General features: G+C 36.6%; 1 protein-coding gene and 1 long non-coding RNA gene across 23 annotated transcripts in view; one reads left to right on the forward strand and one right to left on the reverse strand.

Annotated features, from left to right (window-relative positions):
* Positions 1 to 19,175, reverse strand: part of LOC146399469 (uncharacterized) — a 31,251-nt gene extending 12,076 nt beyond the window's left edge. For 2 of the 5 annotated variants that reach the window (XR_014817798.1, XR_014817797.1), the window contains exons 1-2: positions 18,951 to 19,175; positions 14,124 to 14,209 (exon numbers count right to left, since the gene is read on the reverse strand). This is a non-coding gene — a long non-coding RNA (uncharacterized LOC146399469). Of the gene's footprint in view, positions 1 to 217; positions 296 to 10,248; positions 10,365 to 14,123; positions 14,210 to 18,950 lie in introns of those variants that run through there. The other 3 variants (XR_014817796.1, XR_014817794.1, XR_014817795.1) reach the window with 3 other exon arrangements.
* Positions 1 to 22,962, forward strand: part of LINGO2 (leucine rich repeat and Ig domain containing 2) — a 1,289,481-nt gene that overhangs the window by 1,258,973 nt on the left and 7,546 nt on the right. The gene's annotated exons all lie outside the window — the stretch shown is intronic.

Here is a 22,962-nt window from a genome sequence, read left to right on the forward strand (position 1 = left end):
CTAGAGCCAGGGAGTCATGGTAACCTGCGGAAGTGCAGAAGGAAAGTATAATTTTCGAGGGAGGAGATAAGGGTAAGCCACAGAAAAAAGAAACTTAAGCACCCTTTGAGTCCTCTATCTCCTAAAGTAATGCATTAGCTATCCAGAAGGGACCAAATATTCGCAGCAGGTGAAATTTCCCCAGTTGTCTTCATAGGTTTAATTCTCAGATACTTACCATTAGGAGACACTGTGAAATGCCTCCTCCTAGCTTTTTGTCTGTGGTGAGACTGTGAGCAGCACTTCCGGTCATCTGCTTTTTTGAAAGAGAAAAAAATGTAGACAAAGTCCAAATTTTAACCTGATGCCTAGAGTTTCTTTCCATGAATATAGCATAATTATTGAGAGATCGCCTCTGATGAATTTTCAGGTGTATGCTTCCAATTTTTTTTTTTTTTACATTTACATAAAAATTCAATTGGAACAGGAGTTTTTGTTGCCGCCTTAGTGGAATTTTCTTGTGAGATTTCTCAGAGAGATGTAAGAGCCAGAAACCAAACTTAGATTAAAAAATATATATATACAGGATGTGCTGCAAAGTATCATGGGCGTGTTCCAGCTCATGGTAGAGTCTTGTGCCATAAATAATTCCTTTGCAGCTAAGCTGACTCCTGGCCCAGCACCTACTCTCTTGGGAACTGGACAAAGGGCACAACATTTAAATGTGCACCATCATACAACTTAATGAGTCTCCTTCCTACAACATAAATACTTTTTTAAAAATAAAGCCTAGGAGTCCCCGTCGTGGCGCAGTGGTTAACGAATCCGACTAGGAACCATGAGGTTGCGGGTTCGGTCCCTGCCCTTGCTCAGTGGGTTAACGATCCGGTGTTGCCCTGAGCTGTGGTGTAGGTTGCAGACGCGGCTCGGATACCGCATTGCTGTGGCTCTGGCGTAGGCCAGTGGCTACAGCTCCGATTCGACCCCTAGCCTGGGAACCTCCATATGCCGCGGGAGCGGCCCAAGAAATAGCAACAACAACAACAACAAAAAGACAAAAGACAAAAAAAAAAAAAAAAAAAGAAGGCAAAATGTTTGAATAGCCTTTTTTTAGAAAGAGGGGGCCATAGGATGCAGTGGATAAAAGCAGAGATGACAGAGCCAGACCTGCTATGAACACATGACATCAAGTACATTTGAGCAATTGCCCTAACAAGCAATTGTGTCATCTGGCAAACAGGAACAAGAGCAGTACTTCCTTCATAGAGCTGTGAGTACATGAGCTGATACATAGAAAACCCGGCACTGTGTCCATAGAGTAGACTACAACTATTATGGTATTACTAAGGGTAAACCACCAAGGGTGTAGTTTTTGTTTTTGTTTTTGTTTTTTTTTTATGACCACACCTGCAGCATATGGATGTTCCCAGGCTAGGGGTGAATCAGAACTGCAGCTGCAGGCCTATGCCATAGCCACAGCATTGCTAGATCCTCAACTCACTGAACGAAGCCAAGGATCAAACCCACATCCTCATGGACACTATGTCAGGTTCCTAACCTTCTAGGTCACAGTGAGAACTCCTTGTTAAGGATGTTTTTAATTCAGGTCATTTGGTCATGAAAATTATTCTATGAGGAGTTCCTATTGTAGCTCGGCAGAAATGAACCTGACAAGTATGCATGAGGATGCAGGTTCAATCCCTGGCCCCGCTCAGTGGGTTAACGATCTGGCATTGCTGATCACACCAAACCGTGGTGTAGGGTCATAGACATGGCTCAGATCCTGCATTGCTGTGGTTGTGGCATAGGCCAGGGCAACTGCAGCTCTGATTTGACCCCTCGTCTGTCAACTTCCATATGCCCCAAGTGTGGCCCTAAAAAGGCTATATATTCTATGGAAACAAACTCTGGATGTGCCTACGTAGTTAAATTTGAGCCATGACTTCACAGTTTGGTAACAAAGAAGGGACTCTGGTTCAAAACTGGACAAATTTAATGTCATGTGAGAATGAGTCCACTTTCCTTCATGGAAGGCTGGCTTCAGGCAGGGACCCTGAGGACAGCACTTCTGTGGGGAGGTCAAGCAGCTCAAACGATGCTCAAACTCAGGCACCGGAGTCATCTGCTGTAGTGGAAAGGAAAACCCCTTCCCGCCTTGCGTCTTTCACTGCTCAGGCCATCACTTCATTGACTTCTCTCTTATGTTCCAGCAGGTGCATCTGGGGCAATTTTACAGTCTATGTGGGAAGCTAATTAAGAATAATTCAGATCGGAGTTCCCGTCGTGGCGCAGTGGTTAACGAATCCGACTAGGAACCATGAGCTTACGGGTTCGGTCTCTGCCCTTGCTCAGTGGGTTAACAATCCGGCGTTGCCGTGAGCTCTGGTGTAGGTTGCAGACGCAGCTCGGATCCCGTGTTGCTGTGGCTCTGGCATAGGCCAGTGGCTATAGCTCCACTTCAACCCTTAGCCTGGGAACCTCCATATGCCACGGGAGTGGCCCAAGAAATAGCTTTAAAAAAAGACAAAAAAAAAGAATAATTCATATAAAGGAAATGCTTTTCTTTTGGCAAGGGCACTTGAGATCAATTTGAGTAGAATGTGTCCTGTCTACAGAATATTAAATTCTTTCATAGCATTAGGGAAACTGTAAAATCCACACACTTTGTACAAGCCAAATGCAATTCAAGACAGGCAATTAATCTCTTCTACGTTTTCTTATTGGGAGAAATAGACTTCTAGACGTAGTTTTGTACAGTTTTTAAATTATTTAGACACTTGTGTCACCTTTGACATTTAAGAGATTTCTGTCTCAATGAAATTCATAGTGTTAACTTAAATGTCATGAATGGACAATCAATCCATCAAAGGCAGATTTAATTACCTTTTACTTTAACTTTGTGTTTTAGAAATGATGTTGGATCTGGTCTCCTTTGACCCAGTGATATAAGTAGGACAGTTATTAATGAACTCAAATGATAGATAAAGACACTGAGAGATGAGAAAATGAAGGGTCTTATCCAATTCCCAGTTAGTGGCAGGAACAGAAAGAACCCAAGGCTCCTACCGCATAGACCCAGTAATATCCACCATCCATAAAAGCTTTCAAGTGATACAAGCCAGAATAATGCCTACACCCTATCCACATATAGAGATGTCTCTTTTTTATTTTTTCTGTTGACCCAATGAAGAGAGCAATTCATCAACATCAAACCAGTAGCACATCTAGAAACTGGCTGTGGTGGGAGTATTTACACTATGGAAATTAGTAATGGGTGCCATCATGATAGATATTCTATAAATCTACAAGGATTCTGACTTGGCAGGTTCCATTCTAGATTTTGACATATTATGCTTGGGGTAAAACCCACAGATCTGTATTATGTATATATAATATGTGTTTAATTTATAATAATTATTTCTTAATATTTTAAAATGTTAAATTGTATATCATTCACAATTCAAAAGGCATAAGAATAGACACAATTGATTTTCTCTCTCCCACCTCTGCCTCTCCTCTACCCAGTTCCTAGCATTAGGGAAACTGTAAAATCCACACACTTTGTACAAACCAAACGCAATTAAAGACAGGCAATTAATTTCTTCTACAAAGAAACCAATGTTATCTTTGGATTCTTCTAGACATATTTTATTCACAGTCAAAGGCTTATTTAAGTATGGTCTCGTATTTTACACAAATGTGCATCATTTTAAACAAGCTCTGAAAGTGATTCTGCTACAGGTAGTCTTCAAACGATCAGTCAAGTCCTCTGGAAAGAATGCTCTTGTAGAACACAAGAATTCCCTGTGGTAATGCTGAACAGTGCTTCTCAAATTTCAGTGTGCATTAGATCTACTGCAGGGCTTGGTAAAACACAGATTGCTGGCCACCCTACCTTGAGAACAACTTACCTAAGGCAATATTTGTAAGTTCTATATTCTTAAGTCAATTGCCATCCCCAAATATATCATTAGCAGCCATAAAAACAGCCGTATGTGGTCCTTATAGGTTTACAAGCACTGCTCTAAATTATTTACACATATTAAACTTGTTGAAGGCTGCAATAATTCTATGAAGTAGATACTGTTATTATCCCATTTTGCAGAAGGAAAACTGAGACAGGTTAAATAACTTCCCAACTTCATTCAGGTAGCAGATGGCAGCTAGTCTGACTCAAGAACCCACAGGCTTAACCATTAGTCTGTAATACCTTCCAGTCCTCAAGATGAGGTCTAATAGACACATGTTCCCAAATCATCAGTATCGCATATGATTAAGAGCCTCACTCACTTTACTACATAGCTCCCAAATATGAAAATGCAGTCACATAAAAGAGAAACTAAATATGCACATTTGTAACAAATGAAATTTCCATTTTAAGACATGCAAGTACAATTATTTTTCTCTCATAATGAACTGGAGAAGCTTTCAATTCACTTGCAGCTCTTCAGAAAGAATCAGTTTTGTAAAATGAGGCACACCAGTATTTTGTACTCAGTGACTTTTTTTTTTTAATGCAGGCAATTTGTCACATTTGATCATATACAGTTTATATCCAAAGTAATATATTATATGTAAAATACTGCTGTAGTGATTATATATAAAACTAGTAACAAGTAAACTATCTTTCGGTAACTATGTGTTGGATCCAAATTATACCAACTTTGCAAGAGTCAATTGATAATTTTTCACAAATTTTATAACTGTGCTATCATGTCAGGTAGTTATAGGCTTTGGTATTTATACTGTAGAAATCAGTATTTACACCATAGAAATCAGTAATGGCTACAAAACAGAGGGACTTTTTTTCCTGTTATTAAATATTTACCAGCACACCACTATTCTAGAAGGTCATGTATCCCAAACCAAATACATATATTTTCCTTAGCAGGCACTTTTACAAAGAAAGATTATTTTAAATAGTACATTACTAAGACTGACACATTAAATAGAATGTTAATCACAGTATTGACTTCTTAACTTTAATCACTGAATTCTTGCCAGGAACCAAAAATGTGGATTAGACACACAGAATTTCTCTCTTATCCCTTCACTATTAAATATCTAAGTAATTATTTCTATAGTCAAAGTCCCCAAAGCTAAACACATGAAGAAGAAGTGCCCCCAGGTCTTCACTCTGATAGTCCTAGAATGCAAATTAGAAACCTAGATTTTTTAATAACTTCTCTGTCAATAAGATGAAGCATGGGGAATGTATCTAGGGCAGATTCGATAAGTTAGCACAGTGTTTCTATCTCCCATATTTGACTCTTATAGCAAGTATTTCTGAAAATCAGGCAGCATCTTGGGATTTTTTAGCATTGGAATTCCCCAATTAGGTTGAGATGATTGGCCCTACTGCTGCTTTTTTTTCCCCTAAAGTGATAAGTGAGAGATGCACGTTCTCTTTACTCACGTGACTGATGGTTATGTTTTCCGCTTTTCAGTAAATCCAATACATTTAATGATATTTTAATTACCTACTCCTTGTCTGTGAAACCCAACTATTTCTGGTCAAAAATTCCATTCAGTAAATAGGAAAAATAGTGCTTTTACTCCTGGGACTCTTAGTGCTCTGATAATCCCCCCCCCCAAAAAAAAGCATGTGATGCCATGTGGCAATGACCACAGTCATGGTGACTATTAAGTGCATGCCCTTCTAGCACTCAATAGGAAGACGTCTCTACCTTACCCTTCCACACATCCCTATCCTTCTACAAAACTACACATCACCCCGCCCCCGAACTAAAAACCCACTCCAAAGTTTTCTCTAAAGACTTATGATGATTCCTAATAAAAGCATGCAAAGAGGAGTTCGCTGGTGATTCAGCAGGTTAAGGATCCAGCATCATCACTGCTATCGCTCAGGTCACTGTTGTGGCCCAGGGAACTTCTGGGGGGATGGGGAGAGAAATAGAAGATCTTCATTTAGAGGTATTGATCTCAATCTCAAGAAAATTGGAAAAGGGACCCAGATGGGGATGTCATTGAGGATTGCAACTCGGAGCAGCTTCTCTCCTGCATCTCCACTATGGCAGCCTGGAGCCTTCCTCCTCACTGGTCCGGAAAGTACAAAGTTAACTCTCTCATCCAAAACATCCCCAATTTTCTACTCTAATGAGGGATAGTATTTTATGCTTGAAATTGACTTCATTGGGGAAGAGGTCTTTAATTGGTGGTGGTGCTGCTGCTGCTGAGCCATGTTCAAATCCCCAGATTTCCATCACTGGACAGGTTGGCATTATCCCAGACCCTGTGCTGTGGAGCAGTGACTTGCTCAGGATAGAAAGAGGTTGTAGGAGGATTCTTAGGATTTTTGAGAGGCTAGAGAAAGGAAGATTGGGATGAGAAGGGGAAAATTTCCCTTGTTAAACCAACTTGCAGAAAGTCTTTCTTGTGTCCCAGGTTTCCCAATGTTGCTATTTTCTTCAGACAATTTTATCTAATTAACATCTCCTTCTCACTTCTTGATGCAGTAATCAACATTCAATTACCGGAACCCAGCTGCTGATGCTTAAAGTACCGAAAAAATGATATTCATACAATAAATCCTTAGATGCCCTCACCATCTCCCAAACCAAGACAAAAGAGTTTGATTCCTCCACTTCCCTCTCTTTTTTGTACCCATGTTCCTTCATTCCATTTTTGTAAATCCCTTTGTGACTCTGGTTCCATTCCAGGAAACATTATTGAAAGCCAGAGGGAGAGGGTCAAAGAAAAGAGTAAAAACACACATGAACACAATACAGACATTTCTAAGGATAGTAAGAGACTGAAATATTTACATATTCTAATATTTGGGTTTAATGAATCAGACTAAATTTGAAGAGCTTTTTATTTAAAGTTAATATTTGTATATCTATTTGCTAGAGACAATTTTACCCTCCAGCAGAAAAAAAAAAATGTCCTTAGTTTTTGCATTCGTTTAAGTGTTAGCTTTATAAGAGATGTGGTCATCGGAATTCTTCACTAAAGGTCTTATAAACAAACTTTTCTTAGGCTTAATTAAAAGTCTAATTATTTTGATAACAAAGATTTTTTAAAGGTCAAATTTCTAATTCTATCAAATTATTTCTTTGTGTGCAGGATGTTATGTTTCATAATGCTTTGGCCACAGTAATTCTTTGCTTGAATAAGACAGAAAAGGAGGTAGGGAGAATTGAAGACAGAAAAAGGAAGAGATAAGAAAGAATGTGAATTTATGTCATTGATGTGAAAAATACAGTAGAACAGTCTCGTTACAGAACTTGGGGTTTGACTTTAAGTAAAAAGAAGAGAGAACCAAGATTTGCAAAAGGCTTCCTGTCTATGTACTTAATTCACTTAAAAATCTCAACAAATAGTTGAAAGGTAGTGATATTACCCTTGACTTTATGAAACAGAGACATACATTCCACAATTAACATACTTTTCCCCAGTTGGCAAGATCAGGTATTAGAGCCTGATTATCCAAAACTTCCTATTCCCTTTCCATGTTAGCTATTTTCATGATGTGTCTCTGTCTCAACAGCATACATGATGTATGATTTCTTGATAACTGGTTGCCAATTCCAAGCCTTTGAGCATGAACTTGGTAGCCCATTATAAACCTGTTGATAGGAAATAGCACAGTCTACTGAACAAAATTTCTCACCTTGGAGTTCAGAACAAGGACTGAGCCATAAGCATCTCTCTTCCCACAGCAAAAATGGAACTCAAAAATCAATGTTGTTTACTTAGAATAACTCCTCACTGTTTCTAGTCTTTGGCTGTAAAGATAGCATAGCCCCCAGAAGGCAGGAGAACTTGCTCAGTTCTAATCCCAGACTTCTTACTTGATCTTAGACCATTTTTTCCTAAAACTAGATTAAAATCAAAGAAATGTATTTTGCTCCATGTTGGTGTGTAAAGTACTCAGTTTGGAGATCAGCATCTAGGAGAATTGTTACAACAGAACCCCTGAACCAAGGTCAACACTGGCCTGTGACCATCAGAAGGAAAATCTACATGCTCCTGGAAAAAAACAAGTGGTTTTCACCTGCTGCCCAGTGTTATGATGAAGAGTGTCCTCACCCCTTCACCAGAATGTCCCAGTTTGGGTGGTGTGCTCTATGGCCACTCTACCTGTAGAAAACCTAGATCACCAGAGCAGACAAAAATGTGTCTCCCTCTCCCCTTGGGTTTGACCATGCTGAGAAGATGCAATATTAATGCAACATTACAAGGCCTTACTAAAGCTAAAGCCAATTACAGAATAAATGCTGATGATGTAGTTTATCAAGTATGTTGAGACAGCAGTTGCTTTCTCTGCTTTGGCAGACCTATATTTTTGCAAAGATGGGCAAAGTAAGCTCAGTTAGATTTTGGCATCAATGACTGAGTGGGATTAAAATCCCAGCCCTATCACTTACTACACAAATGGCCTTGACCCTGTTGCTCAGCTCTCCCTAAGCCTCAATTGCATATTCTGCTAAGAGGATAGGAATAGTATCATCTACCACCCAGGGTTGTTTTTCACCAGAGTAAAAGAACTTAGTTTAAATACTATTTCTACCACTTCTATGCTGCCTGGTCTTGGCATTAAATTTAACCAAGAGACTCAGTTTTCCCATCTACAGAAGATAACAAGAACAGTTCCTGTCTCAGAGGGAGGTTATTTTGAGGACTAAATAATATAATGCATATAAAGTCAGCATATAATACATATTTTAATTGTCATTATTTATAATATGGAAAGATGCTTAAGGCCTATAATTTATACCAGAAATTGTTAAGATTGCCTTTTCTCTTTCCACATATTATTAGGTACTACCTGGCCTAGTTTATTTTTTTATTTATTTTTTTTATTTTCCCACTGTACAGCAAGGGGATCAAGTTACATTACAATTACATTTTTTCCCCCACCCTTTGTTCTGTTGCAACATGAGTATCTAGACATAGTTCTCAATGCTACTCAGCAGAATTTCCTTGTAAATCTAAGTTGTGTCTGATAACCCCAAGCTCCCGATCCCTCCCACTCCCTCCCTCTCCCATCAGGCAGCCACAAGTCTCTTCTCCAAGTCCATGATTTTCTTTTCTGAGGAGATGTTCATTTGTGCTGGATATTAGATTCCAGTTATAAGTGATATCATATGGTATTTGTCTTTCTCTTTCTGACTCATTTCACTCAGTATGAGAGTCTCTAGTTCCATCCATGTTGCTGCAAATGGCATTATGTCATTCTTTTTTATGGCTGAGTAGTATTCCATTGTGTATATATATACCACCTCTTCTGAATCCAATCCTCTGTTGATGGACGTTTGGGTTGTTTCCATGTCCTGGCTATTGTGAATAGTGCTGCAATGAACATGCGGGTGCATGTGTCTCTTTTAAGTAGAATTTTGTCTGGATATATGCCCAAGAGTGGGATTGTGGGGTCATATGGAAGTTCTATATATAGATTTCTAAGGTATCTCCTAACTGTTCTCCATAGTGGCTGTACCAGTTTACATTCCCACCAACAGTGCAGGAGGGTTCCCTTTTCTCCACAGCCCCTCCAGCACATGTTATTTGTGGACTTATGAATGATGGCCATTCTGACTGGTGTGAGGTGGTATCTCATGGTAGTTTTGATTTGCATTTCTCTTATAATCAGCGATGTTGAGCATTTTTTCATGTGTTTTCTGGCCATCTGTATATCTTTGGAGAAATGTCTATTCAGGTCTTTTGCCCATTTTTCCATTGATTGATTGGCTTTTTTGCTGTTGGGTTGTATAAGTTGTTTATTCTAGAGATTAAGCCCTTGTACGTTGCATCATTTGAAAGTATTTTCTCCCATTCTGAAAGTTGTCTTTTTGTTTTCTTTTGGGTTTCCTTTGCTGTGCAAAAGCTTTTCAGTTTGATGAGGTCCCATGGGTTTATTTTTGCTCTAATTTCTATTGCTTTGGGAGACTGACCTGAGAAAATATTCATGATGTTGATGTCAGAGAGTGTTTTGCCTATGTTCTCTTCTAGGAGTTTGATGGTGTCCTGTCATATATTTAAGTCTTTAATCCATTTTGAGTTTATTTTTGTGCATGGTGTGAGGGTGTGTTCTAGTTTCATTGCTTTGCATGCAGCTGTCCAGGTTTCCCAGCAATGCTTGCTGAATAGACTTTCCTTTTCCCATTTTATGTTCTTGCCTCCCTTGTCAAAGATTAATTGACCATAGGTGTCAGGGTTTATTTCTGGGTTCTCTATTCTGTTCCATTGGCCTGTCTGTCTGTTGTGGTACCAGTACCACACTGTTTTGATGACTGTGGCTTTGTAGTATTTCTTGAAGTCTGGGAGAGCTATGCCTCCTGCTTGGTTTTTGTTTCTCAGGATTGCTTTGGCGATTCTGGGTCTTTTGTTGTTCCATATAAATTTTTGGATTGTTTGTTGTAGTTCTGTGAAAAATGTCATGGGTAATGGATGACATGATACTATACCTAGAAAACCCTAAGGACTCAACCCCAAAACTACTTGAACTGATTAATAAATTCAGCAAAGTAGCAGGATATAAGATTAACATTCAGAAGTCAGTTGCATTTCTGTATACCAGCAATGAAATATTAGAAAAGGAATACAAAAATATGATACCTGTTTTAAATTGCACCTCACAAAATCAAATACCTCGGAATACACCTGACCAAGGAGGTAAAGGACCTATATGCCGAGAAGTATAAAACCTTAATCAAGGAAATCAAAGAAGATGTAAAGAAATGGAAAGATATTCCATGTTCCTGGATTGGAAAAATCAATATTGTAAAAATGGCCATACTACCCAAAGCAATCTACCTGGCCTAGTTTAAATCACAATGATCTTATCTTAAAAATAAATTAAGATTTCACCTGACTTTAAATACTCAAGTAAAAGTCCACATAAACATAACCTGTGAGTTATATCCCTGAATTGGCTGAGTTAAAACCTCAAATGATATTGTTTTCTCTGAAATGAATTTAGAATTGCTAGAATTATTTCCTTTTATATGCTGTTTTATGTTCTTTGAGCTCTTTCATACTTCATCGGTTTTTCACCTTCATTTTTCACTCATAAAAATCTGTTTGCTGAGCCATTTATTGGTTTTCTTTCTAGACAGTTTATCCAAATGAGAATAATTAGTATGTATAGTGCATGAAGGTAAACATAATATTTAAGGTGTGATTCCCCCTTATTCCAGAAATGTTTACCAAAATGCAAATAAACTGGCAAACACACATACGCCTCCCTAGGATGTGTGTGTATATGTACACACACACATACATAATGTATATATAGTTTGCATGTTTGTGTGTAATGTGTATGTATATTCTCCAAGGAGACACAAATACCAACTCAATCTCAGACATGCACAAGTATACATGTATATATAAAGTTTCAGCCCCATGTACATATTTTCAACTCAAAGAAATAAACCAAGAAATTGAGATGTGATGTCTCTGTTCCCTCATTAGAAATCACTCAGCTGAAGGACAGAATACTCATGAATATTCAATCTGTAGCAAGTGACACCAAGCCATAAGAGGAAAAGAGATGTCCAAAGCTACATAGAGAGGAGAGGATGTTAGAGGAAGGAAATGGGAATTAGAGACCGTTGAGGGTGTAGACAGAGGGCTTAAGTGCAGGTCTCCTTTCCAGCATTTGTCAGGTACCTCACTCTACGAAATGATACTTTATGTCTCATTGCTCCTACAGGATTCTGACAAATGAAATATCAGAAGTGAAAAGCTCATTGCATAACTCCTTAATGTATTTTCCAAAGTGTGGGATGAATTCCAATGTGATACTCTGATTTTAGGAGGCATAAAATGCTTAGTAACCCTGAATATAGGAAGACAAAGTTATCCCCTTTCGAATTTACTGTCAATCCTCTGATTACAAGGAAGAGGATAGCTACATTTTAACACTCTCTAACCCTGGCCATTGTCCCAAATGGAGATCAGGGTTCAAGCTCAGAGCCTTGGAAGATAAGAAATTTTAGCTAGAAGGTAACATTATTTTGTAGCCATTGTTTAGGTTTTTAAAATTACTTTACAATTACTGTTTTCTGATTTTCCATTTAAAATTGTACAGTAAATTTTTACTTTAGGGTATTTAGGTTTTTAAAATGAGTTGACTTTAATAATAGTGCACATCACACACTGATTCAACAAAAGCCATGCCATGGTAACAAAGAACCAACATCTGGAAACATTATGCTACTATTATTACCTGTCCATAAAGGCTTACCACTGCTTTGTGCAAGATACTGTGTTGAGCACAACAACACTGTCCTCACACTTCAGGACACAAATAGGCATGCTCATGTATGAAAAGAGCTGTGGCATATATCATATAGCCTTTCTAGCATAAACTAGAGCCCTTTCTATTCCACTAACTTTATACTCATGGTTTGGAGGCAGCATGGTTGAGAACTGCTATTCCATTAAGGTACTTGGATGCCAACTCAAAGAACATAGATTCTAATCGAGAAAATATAACAGGTGCATGCATAATATATGGTGGGAAATCATAAGGTAGTTCCAGAGCACGATAATATCCAAAAGGGGGCTTACCTTCTTCCCTACTTTATAATGTGGCTGATTAAGTAAAAGTTATATTAGTCCATGTCTATATATCAGTTGTCCATCAGAACAGGATAATTGGGATTGAATTTCAAAGGATTTTCCTTATATATTTATGCTCTGTTTATTTTTTAAAAGTAATATAATGCATGTTGAGGGTATTTTTTAAACAAGAAACAAAAAAAACCCCACAATTGACAGATTGTTGCTACAAGTTGTGGGTGTTTATTCTAACACCTAATTTTTTTTTTTTTTTTTTACAAATTTTCTTTTGGTTGATGCATATTTTCCTTTAATTATATTCATAATATAGATACAAATGTATATCCTTTTTGCTTTTTTTTTTTGTCTATTTAGGGTCACACCCACGGCATATGGGAGTTCCAAGGCTTGTTTCGAATCAGAGCTGCAGCTGCTGGCCTACACCACAGCCACAGCAATGCAGGATCCAAACTGCATCTGTGACCTACACCACAGCTCACAGCAATGGCTGATCCTGAGTGAGGCCAGTGATCAAACCTGCATCCTCACGGATGCTAGTTGGGTTCATAATCCACTGAGCTACAATAGGAATTCCCAATATACCCTACTTTTTTCACTTAACATTTTTGCACATAAAAATTTTCCAAGTTATTAAATATCCCCTATAACCATGATTTTAATTCCCACATAACAGTCACTTTAAGGATATGAATGATAGGTAATGAAATTATTTCTCCATGACTGGACAGTGTTTTAGGTAATATTTCATTCAATATATTAAATAATGTAATAAAATACACTCATGAATTTAAAGTTGTAATTTGATTCCAATTTGGGAAAATGACATTAATATCATTAATTTGTTTACTGGACAGTTTCCCTACTAGACTCTTAACTCTTGAGAACAAGAATTGCATTACTCAACTCTATGTCTCTAGCTCTCTGCCTTGAACATAGAGGGTCCTTATGTGTTTGAGTTGAACTGAATAGACTTTCTTTTTTGATAGTTTCCCAATCTTTCCTGGAGAAAATTCAAGCAATTATCTGGCAGCCATCAGTTGATAAAATAAAGGAACATCCCCAACTATGTACTAAAGTTAGAAGCAAAAATCTATTGAGTGTCTTGGGATATAAAAATGACATGTTCTTGCTTAGGTTTTTTGCTGTATAGCTATTTAAAAAAAAAAAAAAAGCATTTGCCTTCATTTTCCATCTACAAAGTAGCTAGCTAGAAAAATGGTAAAATTCCTATCACCCAGGAATCTAATAATGACTTAGTTAAGAATAGGCACCGAAATGGGAATTTTAGATGCGGTCCTCTATCTGGCAGTGATTACATCAATAAGCACCAAAGTTGAACCTTAGTGTGGCAAGATACCATTGTCTGTTTCCCTAATGTGTAAAAATGAAAAAAAGAAAAAAGAAAAGAATGCTAGAAAGGAAAAAACAAATGCATGTAAAATTGTATCAATGATATTTTAGATAATAAAGTAATTTTCCAGCTGTCTAAACCCTTTCTGAAAAATAAACAATGGAAGCTTAAATATAGCAATGCACACTAGATTGATACTTAATAATCAATTTATATTTATTTTGAAAGAGAATGGCTAGCTACTTACCAAACTTACTTTCTCTTCCTCATAGGTACATAGTTAAACTTCATTCCCCAGCCCCCCAGGCATAGATGTATCCACACGACTGAGTTCTGGTTAATGAAATAAGAGCAAAAATGATGAGTGCTATTGTCTGCTCTGGTTCATGAAAACCTCTCACCCATAATCCTCTTTCTCTTTCTCCATATGGCATGCAAAGGACCTCAAAGATCTAGAGGCCTGTGGAGCCACAAAATACAGAGACACAAGTTCCTCTGTGTTTTCTCAAAACAGAACTAATAAACCATTGGTTTAAGCCACTGAGATTAGGGTTTATCTGTTACAAAAGCCAGAAGAAATTTTTATTTGTTCATTTCCAGTGTTCCAGATGGGATTTAAGACAGCTATCTTGTCTGAACAGCTTTCAAAGTGTCTAGGTAACCTCAGCACCAACTAATTAAAATCAGGTAGTCTCCAGAGAGATTCCCCTTCATTCATGAGTACCCACACTGCAGATTCCAGTTTTTCATTGAACCATCGATAAGCTTCAAGACTCTAAAGGGGAAACTACTTCACAGACTTCTCCATTTGATCGTGTTTTCCCAAGTCAACTTTAATAATCTTATGAAAGAGTAGAAAGTGGTCCTCTGTGCTCACACATTGCCTAGAGATTGGCCTGGGTGTGTCTTGAGGACTGAGTCATCATCACAGAAAGGCAGACAACTTTTTTTTTTTTTTTTCACTTCAAAGTGAGGCACTTATAGCTTTTCCTAATTCTTATCTTCAGAGGGGTTTAAGTAATTTATTAATAGGAAATTTTGCCCCTGGTTGTGGTTACCACACTACTTTTCCCATTTGTAATATGAGCTATTTAACAGACATGAATATCTACCTTAATAGACTAATCCAGGGCCTCCAGATTGTCCATCTCTGACATTAACACAGTTGAATTCACCTTTCCTGATTAAAGTACTCCTTTCAACTGAGATTTTAGATATCTGGGAGATAGCATGTGGGAGATTTCCCATGGTATAAATAATACTAGTTAACATGCATGGAGTGCTGACTTCATATACACCCTCACATTTTATTCTCTCGATAATCCAGTAGGTTAGTTACAGGTATTTCATTTTATTTTTTTCTTCTCCGTTATGGTTTATTACAAGATATTGAATACAGTTCCGTGTACTACATGGTATGACCTTATTATTTTATCCATTCTACATTTAATAGTTATACCTTCTAGTCTTAAACTCCCAAACCAACCCTTCCCCCATTTTTGAGGCTAGAAAACTGAAAATAAGGGCTAAGATGTAAACACGTTTTTATTGTCTCACATCTATGCTCTTAGCCATTACCTTATACTGCCTTACAGATTATGAGTACTGTATAATATATTTATGAGACCATCAGGCATCTTAAGTCAACTACCCCCATATTATATTAATTTCAAAGAGACATATCTCTCTGCTCTTATTTTTTAATTGAAATATACTTGATTTATGATGTTAATTTCTTCTGTACAGCAAAGTGATTCACTTATACATATATATATATATATATATATATATATATATATATATATACTTTTTAAATATTCTTTTCCATTATGGTTTATCACAGAATACTGACTATCATCTCCTGTGGTATACAGTAGAACCTTATTGTTATCCATTCTACATACAATAATTTGTATTCACTAACCCCAAACTCCTCTTCCATCCCTCTCCCATCCCCATCCCTCTTGGCAACCATAAGTCTTTCTCAAGTCTGTCTGTGAGTCTGTTTCCTTTTTGTAAGTTTCATTTGTGTCAAATTTTAGAATTCACATACTAAGTGATATCATATGATATTTGCCTTTCTGATTTACTTAGTATGAGAATCTCTATCCATATTACTGCAAATGACATCATTTTGTGGGGTTTTTTTTAATGGCTGAGTAGTATTCAGTTCTATATACTGTTCCACACACATCTTCTTTATTCATCCCTCTGTTGATGGACATTTAGGTTGTTTCCATGACGTGGCTATTGTAAATATCGCTGCTTTGAACACAGGGGTGCATGTATCTTTTCAAATTAGCATTTTATCCAGATATAGGCCCTGGAGTGGGATCAATGGATCATTTGGCAACCCGTTTTAGTTTTTTAAGGACCCTTTATATTGTTCTCCATAGTGGCTGTACCAATTTACTCTCCCACCAACGGTGAAGAAGGGTTTCCTTTTCTCCACACCCTCTCCAGCATTTATCATTTGTAGACTTCTTAATTATGGCCATTCTGACTGGTGTGAGGTGATACCTCATAGTAGTTTTTGGTTTGTATTTCTCTAACGTCTTCTTTGGAAAAATGTCTATTTAGTTCTTCTGCCAATTTTTCAATTGGGTTGTTTTTATTATTGTTAAGTTCCATGAGTTGTTTGTATACTTTGGAGATTAAGCCCTTGTTGGTCACATTTTTTGCAAGTATTTTCTCCCATTCTGTAGGTTGCTTTTTCATTTCATTCATGGTTTCCTTTACTGTGCAAAAACTCCTAAGTTTGATTAGGTCCCATTTGTTTTTTACTTTTATTTCTATTGCCTTGTGAGACTGACCTAATAAAATATCAATACAATTTATGTCAAGGAATGTTTTGCGTATGCTCTCTTCTAGGAGTTTTATGGTATCATGTCTTAAGTCTCAAAGAGACAGATCTCAAAGCTAGACAAAAATCACTTTCATCTCTAAAACGTTTAAGTAGAACAGGAATATTCTTTATGTCCAAGTATTTCTATGGAGGCCAAAAGGAGATTCAGAACTATAGGAGAAAAGCAAATATTTGCATTTCAGAGAGATCAAAATAAACTCAGGAACAGAGGACTCTCCAGTTTCAGGAAAGATTAAACAATTAATGACTTAGGACAAGCTTTGCTAATTGTTTAATAGTCACTTGAATACAAAATGAACTCATGTTTTGACGTAGAGACAGTCCAGTGGAAATCTGTCTCAGAACCATGAAAAAAAGATACCAAAGCATAGCCCAGAGGGAAGATGAGAGAATTTTATGTTCTGCCCTGTTTTTGAAAGGAAGCATTACTATTTTTTTAATCCTTTTTTAAAATGGTTAGAGTTGAGGTAAATTGCATTTAGTGATAATGTGTGAAAAAAGATGTACAGAGTAAGGGTAAGAGTTCTGCCTTTGTATAAAAAATTGTGCATAGAAATACGGGCCCCATTAATGACTAGGGCTGTATAACCTTAGGCAAATGACTCAACAAGCAAGAAGGGTGCTTCCCCCTATCTTCAGGTCAAGATATAAGTTCTTCACTGGCTCTGTGGAATCCTTTAAAGTCTTCCAATGTAGTTATGGGCACACCATGACTTTTTCTTGGGAAATCTGAAGAAGAGTTGTTAGGCTAGATAGCCCTTCTGTGACAAAGTAAAGAAAGTTGCTCCTGTATTGAGGTTTTTGTTTTGTTTTTTTTTTTTTTTCACTAATATGCTTTTTCTGGGTGAATGAATTTTCCCCATGCCAGATAAGGGCAACATGCATAAGAAAGCCACTATGAGGTTATTTTAGGTCCTTTACTATAATGCCATCATCTGAGAGGGTAATGGGGCCTCAACAAATGTTAGCTAGAGGTGAATATCCTTGGGAACTATGGAATAGCTACTCAACAAATCAGATAGAGAGATTCACTCATCCAGATCAAGGGAAATCCTAAGGAGATATCCCATCCCTTAATTGTGGGTCCCAAAGAGCCCTAGAAATTGCTACGTAAAAAAGAGTCAGCTTGAAAATCTACCAGTTCTAGAGAATATTATCTATGACAGTTCTAGTCAAATAACTTTTCTGATCACCTTATCTCTCCTGAATAAATTATAAAGGGAAAAAAATTAAGATGCTATCTAATCATATCCATGGGTCCTGCTTGTTCATTTTAAATGATGTATGGCCATTTATATCAATTTCATTGCAATACATTATGGTAACAGCTAATTTTTCTATAGATAATCACACTATATAGACTTGAAATCAAATGATAATTGCAAGCATCTAAGAGTCTATCTTTCATTATTTACAGAATTGGTCATCTGATATGTCTGACATATGATTGAGAGGTATCTACTTTTTGCCTACTTGCATAAGACACTGAGTAATTTTATCATTACATTTGTAATTTTTATTTAAAAATATTAAAAAACACATGGGGTGCCCTCCAAACTTGGCTTTCATGTTGACTGTTTTCCTTTTCCCCCTTGAATGTTGAAATAGAATCTTAATATTGAAAGTGTTCATTTCCTCCCTACCAAAAATAAATTGAGAGAAAAAGGTAAAAAGTGCACTACTTTAGAAGGTAATTGGAGATTACATAGATAAAGTTTACCTTCCAGAAAAACACCTCACATCCAATGTTTCCTGCCAGCTTGGGGACTTTGGGGTTCAATCGCAAGTTCACTCAGGTCCGTCAAAGAACTTCCTGGTAACTTTCAAGACTTGCTCACACTAAAACTGATTTCTCATGGTTTTCAATTGTTTTACACATCTTTCACAATTCTTCAGTATCTGATTTGGGCACAGACCAGTATTTATGAATTTATGGTTTTAGACAGTTGTAAGTTATAACCTCGGATGTACTTTGGACACTGTTTTATTCATTAAATCCTCTTTTCTTTCCCATCTCACCTCCCTCATCACCTACCTCTTTCCATTGGGGAAATTTGTTTATTTATTTCCAGTAAAGCTAGCATTAGCTAGTACAAAGGTTGAGAGAGATTTCTGTGCCATCCACTCATTGTTTTGTGCTCTTGCTCAATTGCCACTTAGAAAACTGAATTAATCACAGAATTCCCAGGCTAAGCAATTTATCATTACCTTATCATCCATCAAAGTAGCTGTTACTCTTCTAAGCTTCCTTTTTAAACAAAAACATACAATCAACATCATCTCTTTCTTTTTTTTCTTTTTTTTTTTTCTTTTTTCCATGATGGCTGAAATCCTCTCTTATCACTATATCATCCTTTTGGGGACTTCCTTCTGCAGGATCTTCTGAATCTGTCCTCAGAGGAAATCCAAGTCTTCTTTGCAGTGCTTTCTGTCCTGTTTCAACAAACCAAACCATTATCACATTAAAAAAATTATTTTAATGGCAGCTATTTATGTGCTAGTCACCTTACATACACCACCTTTAATCCTCACATTTATTCTGCTTTACGACCACAAATTAACATAGAAGAATGAGAATTACAGATGTTATCAGCTTACCCATTTCCCACAGCTAACAAATGTCAAGCACAGAATTTCAGCCAGATACTTGCATCTAAATGCTTTTTCTATTTTCCTCTTCCTTAAGTCCCTTATGTTTATGTTTCATACATTTAATAGAATGAGATATAAAATATACCCAGAACACACAAAAAAAGTGTAAGTATGAAAATATCCAACTTCATACATGAGATATAAAAAGGAACTAAATCATTGTGCCTGAAAGTCCCTTTGATCGGATTTAATGGAAAGGCCCTAGTCAGCTTCCTACAGATTTTAGTTTCCTGTTTTATTAATGAAACAAAGTTCATCTTGTCATCATGTCTGACGTTGGTCACAGTCAGACATTACAAAAAAGCTTTGATTGTAAGACTTCTGCTGACGGTGAAAGCTAAGTGGAGTCAGCCGTTTGCCCTTCTAGAGTAAAACTGAGAAGCATTGGTGATGAGAATAATAAAGTACAACCTTCCTACACTGTTTTCAAACCACATCAAAGAACTATGATGAGATGTGGCCCAAAAATCATCTCCTTTTGCTTAGCTGAAAGAAAGGAGTAGAATGGGGGAGCTGTTCCAGACCAGAAGGGAGCCTGTCTGCTGCCTGCTTGCTGAACACTTGTCCATCCTTCTGGTAATGGTCCTTCACTTTGGAACAAAAAGAAGTAATTTTTAGGGAAAAAGATACTAGATCCTTCCACCCTAGTTGAACTCCTTTCTTGTTAAGTTGCAGCCATGATGGAATTACATGCTGTTATTTCCATGTTAGACTTAGAGCCATATTAAGGTATCCCCACAATAAAATAACATTTCTCTACGAGTTCCTGCCATGGCACAGTAGATTGAGGATCTGGCTCATCTCTTTGGAGGTTCCAGTTCCATCCTGGTCTTGGCACAATGGGTTAAAGATCAGCATTGCTGCAGTTGTGATGTAGGTCACAGCTCTGGCTGGAAACTTGTATATGCCATGGGGGCAGCTGAAGAAGTAAATAGTAATAATAAATAATAATAATATAAAATAGCGTTTCTCTATACCATTACTGAAATAAACCAGAAATAGGAGGCCAGTTATCTCCTTAGCTAACTCGCGATATATGGATTGGGTAAACTGTGCCACAGAAGACTATGCTCTGCAGTGGAATTTATTAAAAAAAAAAAAAAAAAAAAACTTTATCCTAATTCAAAATAAACTGAAAAACACAGGCTGTGTAATAAAACTTTTATCTTGAACATAAAATCATAAAATTGTATTGGAAAATACATTTTACCTGCCTACCAAATGAAGTATTTAAAAAATATTACTTTCAAGGAGTGAAAAATCATTCATCTGCCCAGGGACCCCACACATCTTGACTCAGTGATGGACACATCTGTAGGAACTAGGAATGCCTCATCCCTTTACTGCTCCTAAACTCACCGTCTCAGTGAAAGCCACCAGGTCACAACCAGGTGAGAGAGGCTAGAAATCATCTTTGCCTCTTCTACACCCCTCACAGCCAATCCATAAAGAAAGCATTTCTCTTCTGCCTCAAAACATCTCCCAAATCTGTCCATTTACCCAAGCTTACTCCCATGACCCTGCTCAAGACCACTTTGTTCTGGCTTCAATTAATAGAACAGCTTCCTGAGTTTCCAGCTTCAAGGTTTCCCCTCCTCCAAGTCTATTTTTCATGAGGTAGTCATATTAATCTTCCCAAAATGTAAATCTGTTCATATCACTCTTTAGCATAAAACACTTTAATGGCTTGCTGTTGCCCTCAGGATAAAGTGCAAATAGCTTATCACAGTTTACAAGCCCCTTGTAAATCATTCCCCTAATTACCTCTCAGCCTCTTTTCTCTCCATTTCTCTTCTGTTTTTGCTCCAACCATTCTAAACTACATACTTTAATTCCCCAATCACAGAGTGTAATGCATTGTTTCCATGCCTCCGCACACACTATTCCCTTTGTCTAGAATTCAGTGTATCTCCCTCCAAAGGATGGGGGAGGGAGGTTGTAAATGAAAATACACTGTTGCAAGGCTACTATATATTTTACCTGAAGCAATTGGATAGAAAGTATAAATTGTGGTAAAATTAAAGATGTATAACTGTATATAGCAACAAATAAAAATAATGTAAATTAAAAAATCTGAAGATTGAAATACCATGATTGTTTGAAAGAAAAGAGAATGAAAGGGACAAAAGAATTTGAGACAAATAGACAACAAATAGTAAAATGGCACCTTAAATGCAACCATAATAGTCATTGTCATAATAAAAACAGTAATTATATTCTATTTAAATGGATTAAGCAGGCTAACAAAAGGCAGAAATCAGACTGATTCAAAAGCAAGAATTAACCACATGCTGCCTACAAGAGATGCTGTTTAATGCCAAAGACACAAGTATGTTGAAATTAAAAGCATAGAAATATATATGCCATAAAAACATTAAACTTGAAAAGCTAGAGTGGCTATATTAATCATTCAAAATGACTTAAAGACAAAGATGGACTTTTTCTGATGGTAAAAAAATAATAAATAAAATAAATGAATCAGAAATTGAACATCTGACTAGAATCAGAGCTTCCAAATATGTGAACACAAAAATCTACAGAACTTAGGGAAATATAAACAAATTCACATGTGCAGCTGGAGATTTTTTCACAAATCTCTGCCACTGGTAGATAAATTTAAGACTTTCCCAAATTTTTATTAACACAACCAACTATATTAACCTTCATGATTTTTCCAGACAACTATACCCCAAAACAACAAATAAACATTTAAGTACAGATGGAATGGGGCACCAAGATTGATCACATGTTGGTCCATAAAACTATCTCAGTAGATTTCAGAAAGTTGACATTTTGCTGTTTGTTTTCTGACTACAACAGATTTAAATTAGAAATCTTAAAAAAACAGAATCTAAAAAACACTAAATACTTGGAAATAAACTCAAACCATCCATAGGTCAAAGATGGAAACAACAAAGTAAATTTGAAAAAAAGGTTTTGACTGAATGATAATCTTTTAAATTGTATTAAAATTTGTAAAATGCATCTAAAGCAGTTCATGAAGTATATTTATAGTTTTTACAGTTTATATTAGAGAAGAAAAAAGGTCCAAACTTAGTGATCTAAGGTTCTATCCCAGGAGGCTTAAAAAAAAAGAGATAGACAGCAAATTGAACTCAAAGTAAACAGGGACACAAATAATGAACTTAAGACAGAAATTAATGAGAAAATGTAAGTAAAAGTTGGTATTTGAAAAGTTTTATAGAACTGACAAAATCCTAGCTAAACTTATTAAGAAAAAAGAAATGCCCAGCTTAGCAATATTAGGAATCATAGATGCCTAGAAAGCTTACATACCTTAAAAGAATAAGAGAACTTATGACTTAAGGCAAATATATTTTATAGCTTACATGAAATAAACAAATTATTTAAATAAATGACTAAAACTGACACAAAAAGAAAATCCAAATATTTTAATATCCACAAAGGAAATTGACTTACATTTCAAAACATTCCCACAAAGAAAACTCTATGCTCTGTTGGTTTCACTGGTAATTTCTACAAAATACCTTGGAAATAAATAACAACCCTATTACCAACCCTTTAAAAAAAATAGAGTCCAAGGAAA

This window comes from Sus scrofa, chromosome 10, assembly GCF_054392235.1.
Source record: "Sus scrofa isolate SSC_HxYL_T2T_F1_AM1 chromosome 10, Sscrofa_HxYL_maternal_Yorkshire_Landrace_v2.0, whole genome shotgun sequence".
Taxonomy (NCBI): domain Eukaryota; kingdom Metazoa; phylum Chordata; class Mammalia; order Artiodactyla; family Suidae; genus Sus; species Sus scrofa.